Source organism: Zophobas morio, unplaced genomic scaffold (genome assembly GCF_036711695.1).
Source record: "Zophobas morio isolate AGI-343-1 ecotype UQ-CSIRO unplaced genomic scaffold, CSIRO_AGI_Zmor_V1 ptg001099l, whole genome shotgun sequence".
Lineage (NCBI taxonomy): Eukaryota > Metazoa > Arthropoda > Insecta > Coleoptera > Tenebrionidae > Zophobas > Zophobas morio.
The window spans coordinates 22,146-27,169 of NW_026973199.1; the positions used below are offsets into that span (position 1 = coordinate 22,146).

Genomic DNA, 5,024 nt, shown 5'->3' on the forward strand with positions numbered 1-5,024 from the left:
TACCTATTTAATATGAAATAGAGAAAAAAATAGATGATAAGCGCCCTATATAAAATATGTGCAAAGACTCTTTGTGACTATGGCCCCATAAAATAAACAAATAAAGATTACTTTTTTATAAAGTTTAAATTTATACATCTAATTTAGTTCTTTAATATATAGCTCTCAAGTAGGCATGAAGGTTCAAAGGTTAAAGAAATATATTCGTAATTATGACATTTTTCGAATCTGTTTTTCCTCTAGTGGAATAGGCTCATTATTACAGTTTTCATGGGTTTTCTTTTTATATTTATACCCCCTCGTGTTACGGCACGTTCATAAGGTCAGATGCTATGCAAGTTTAAGAAGAGTTGTGTACCGAAGTGCCCCTGTAAAAAAGTGTTTTAGACAAAGAAAATTACGATATGAAACGTTAAAGGAAGCTAGGATTGAGTGAGAAGTGATATCACTTGGTATAAAAAAATGGCAACCAAGAGTAAGCGGTGGGCAAGTGCTCAGCCCCCAGAGGAAACCACTCCCATAAGATTTTGTGTTAATCTTGTAACTCGTGTTCATTTGCTACTTGTAACTTGTGGTACGTTACGAAATATAATGGTACTTGACTTCGGGGAATTTATAAAAACTAAATTAAAAGGTTCAGGTAATGATGGTTAGTTTTAATGTTAGTAGTACTAATTTATTCTGTTATGGTTGACTGCTTATTAACAGTTTAAATCTTATCTATTTGAAACTTTATAATAATATTTATCCTTTCCTGCAGTCTACATTGATTTACCAGCGCTAGTAGATTTTGAAACATTCTGTACGAATCCGAAGTTTCAACATTTGTTGTCAGATCTTTATAGTTTGCATGTTGACCCTTGGGGTACTAATAAAAAAATTAAGCAAAAATATGCTCAAGTTATAACTTTTTATATATCTTATTTTAAAAAGTATGTTTCTTATTATTTAAACTTTTATAATTTTCGTTTGTGTATAAGGTGTTATTTTAAAAAAAATTGTAGACTATAGAAGAATACAAGCGTGTCAAGGGTAGGTACCCCTAAATTAATATACATCTACACAGTATTATGAATCTTTTCTAAATAGAAATTTGATACATTGTTTTATCTTAAATTCTTTCTTTACAAGAAGCTTTAATCACTTATAAAAATTCACCCGAGTATACACAGGTAATTGTTTACTATTATAGATATTTGACTTTTATGAGTGAAATTATTAATTTGTTTAAAATTTTTATACATTATAAAATAAATATACATTTTTGTACAGATTTTTTTTTAAGGTAAATAACTATATATACTTTTAATAATAAATAAATAAAATTATTTTTCTTTTTTAATGCTTCCCTTTATTGTTGTTAATTAAATTTTTGCTAGTTTATTTTTTGTTAGAAAAGTCAGGCAGTAATTTTTTAGTCTAGGGAGTTTCTTAAGGGATGAAGCGTTGTGTATTTAAGTGTTTCCTTTGACATTTTTGGAGTTCTAACTTTTTTACATTAATGGTATATTATAAAAAGTTTCGAGAATTATTAAAACAGCGAAGAGTTTTATAGATAGTTATAAAATAATTTTAACTAACTTTTATGGTTATCATTACTTTCTCTTCCTGTTATCGTACTAAAAAGTAAGAAGATAATTATAATTGAATTGATTATATTTGTTATAAATCATATAAGAAAGCATTTTTCTTTTAATACAATAGTGAAGTATCCGGTTTTTTCAACTTTACAGCTTTATACTATTTTTACTTCGCTTATTATTACTCCTATTTTTATTCTAACGCTTGTTATTTTTTATGATAAGAAATTAATTTTTTTTTCTTTTATTAGCATTGGCTACATTATACTAAAAGAAATTATCTATAGAACAAGGAAAGATTGTTAGAGAACGTTACCGGGTACTTTTGTAGTCAATACTCTACTTATCTGGAGGTTTACTATATCTGCACATTTGTGTTTCTTCCTTTTAACTATTTTTTTTTATTTTTTTGGAAACTTCTCTTTAGTATATGTTTGTTTACTGGAAGTTTTATATTTTCTGCCTTTTATGTTTACTTTATGTTTCTAGAGGCCGTATAAAGTTCTTGATTTCTTATTTAATTTTTAAATTTATTAAAATCTTAGTAGTAATTTATGTTATTATTTTTTTAAATGGTTTCTATTATTACTTTCATTTTAATATTATTTTGATTAATTTGTTAAATTTTAAAGGATATAATATATTTTTGCAATTATTAAATTTTTTTTTAGAACTCTTGTCTTACATGTTATATAAGACTTTAAAAATTATATTATATTATTTTTATAAATTTTTGTAATAATATATTTGTCGAGTTATAACTTTTGTTCACGTTTTTCAGTATAAGATTAAAACCTTTTTAAAAATTAAAACATTTAGAAGATTATTATAATAAAATTTTAATTTCTTCTTACATTTTATACTTATATATTAATCCTAGTATTTATTATCATCTGTAACTCTTTTATATATTAGAGGATAACAGAAAGCACTTTGAGTCTCTCGATCTCGATCCCCATGAATATGTCCAAAAGCTTTTTTCTTTCTGATAATTTTTGCAATAATAATGTATATATTAAATAGTAAAATTTATATAGAAATAACCTAAACAATTATATTTCTAGTAAATAGAATAATATTATTATATAGAAAAAGAAACTTTTATTTATATTTTTTTTAAAAAAATAGTAGAAAGAAGAACTTTTGAGTATTCTCACGGCACCTTAAACAGTAGAGTAAAGTTTTTGAAGAACTTGTTACTGACTATTCGGAAGTTTTGCACAGCGACAGCGTTTAAACACTACAAGATAAAATAAGGGAAGTTTTCTTTATATATCGTTTATAGAATATTTGCTCGTTATTATTTATAACATTAAAATGTTAGAACCGTAAGAAGGAATATACTTTTTATTAAGTTTGAGATTCAGAAGGTTTATTATTATGATTATTATTATTGTCATTACTATTATTACTGCTACTAATATATTCCATCAGGCCAAAATCGAGCTTCTTGACGTACTTTTATACACTACTGAATATCACACGCAATATACAAAAGATAATGTGTCCGTCCGTTGGTGCATAAAAAAGTCCAACCCGTTGATGCAAAAAATGAAGTGAATTATTAATTTTTTTTTAAAAATGATTAATATAATACACATATACATTTATTTTTTTAATTTTTTTTAGGAAAATCTCTTTTTTTTAGACTTTGTTATCTTATTATTTATATATATAACCCATTTATATATGCTAAATATAATTGTTTCAAACATATTTATGTAACGCATAAACTTATCTTATGTTTTTAGATGATTAGCTGTAATTATTATGAAAACTAATAACTTTTTTATCTACTATTAGAAATAATTAAATGTATACATCGTATTATTCTATTATTATTTTATTTGATTAACAGCAGTTTAATAAAGACTATTTTTTATTGATTTAGTATTCTAATTCACTATTATTTTATAAATATAAATAATTTTTTTTTGAATATCATATTTTAGTTATAAATATTAACTATTCTGTTCGCAGTTATAACTTTTTTATTTATATTTACTTGTATTTTATATAACTTTTGTTCTATTTATAAAACAACATTCTTTTTCTTTTAGATTTCATTATTTTTACTCATTTTTCCTTATTTTTATTTTACACTTTTACTGTTTTTAGTTTTTTTTATTATATTCTTATAATATACATATTACCTATCATTATTTATGGTCTTTTTCATTGTAAAGTTTATAGTTATGTTATTGTTAGCTCAACATTTTTTTAAAGTACTAGTATTCGTTTTATTTAAATATATATACTTTTTAGTCATTTAAAGGTTTTTTATAAGTTTATTTTTTTTTCTTTTATTATTTTTGGTATAATAAACTTATTTCTATTTCTGAAGTATTTATCTTTTATATGATAATATTTTTTATTAAAAAGAAAACTGAAGTACAAAGTATTATTGGAGACTTATGATTCAGAGACGGCCAGGTGTCTCAACTTATAAGGTTTTACTTGTCAACTTCATTAAAATTCTTGTAATTATAAGCAAGTTCTTTGTAATATGTACAAAAAGTAAATACTACATAAAACCAGTAACTTGTAGTCATTGCCTAAAACTTAAGAGGGGCGTATTTTTATACGTAAGAGAACGCAGAACCGTAATTTTATGCAGAGTTCGTTAGGCATGTGAACCTCGTGCTTAGGCTTTAAGTTATTGGCCTGTTTCACTACAGCCCGCACTTCTCTAACTTTATGAAGGTGCCACTAAATTTTTTTTTATATTGGAAACGTTTTAAAAACAGAGAAAGTTTAGAAAACGAGTTAAAGCAAGCACATGTGCGCGTATATCCCAACTGAAGTTGAAACTCTGCGAGTACGAAAACTTGTGAATGGGGTAACCCAACAATTTCTTCTTTTAGTTTTCTTAAACTTCATTATTAATAATACTTTTTTAGCTGATTGTAGAATGTTTCGTAAAAGTATTATAAATAAGTTTTAATAGTAATACAAAATCAACAATTTTATAGTTCCGCTAACCTTTTTTTATCAAAAGATTTAGTGAAATTGCAGGGAAGTATGGAAAACATTCAAAAGAAATAGAAGAATTGGAGTGGCAGCTTCAAACGCTTAAAGGGTTCGATAATAAAAAAGTTTTTTGGAATAGTATTTTTATTTGGTTGTATGTCTTATGAGTATTTTCGAAGTCATTCAATAGACATAATGAAAAGCTTTGAATACAAGTGCATTTACTATATACCGCCGCGCTAAATATACTGAAGCGGATGTTTGTGTGATAATAAAATTCCCTAATGACCACAGGTGCTTGAATGATGTCAATTGGTCACTTACGGAACTTTTTTTTTCAGTAAAATATTTTTATTACCAACTTGCAATGGGCAGGGCGCGTGTTAATGAAGACTATTAAGGAAAATGCTTTACTAAAAGTTTTTGGGAAGAACAATGAAGTACTATTTTTAACGCGTTACTTATACGCGACTT

General features: G+C 25.2%; 1 long non-coding RNA gene across 2 annotated transcripts; it reads left to right on the top strand.

Annotated features, from left to right (window-relative positions):
- The first annotated feature begins 1,094 nt into the window (after positions 1–1,094).
- Positions 1,095–4,660, top strand: LOC135122331 (uncharacterized). Of its 2 annotated transcripts, XR_010279335.1 has the most exons (9): positions 1,095–1,172; positions 1,868–1,933; positions 2,496–2,588; positions 2,709–2,950; positions 3,015–3,136; positions 3,963–4,030; positions 4,198–4,283; positions 4,339–4,419; positions 4,579–4,660. It is a non-coding gene; the product is annotated as an uncharacterized LOC135122331 (long non-coding RNA). The 2 variants fall into 2 exon arrangements; XR_010279336.1 differs by lacking the exon at positions 4,198–4,283 and having other exon boundaries at positions 4,328–4,419.
- Positions 4,661–5,024: the final 364 nt, after the last annotated feature.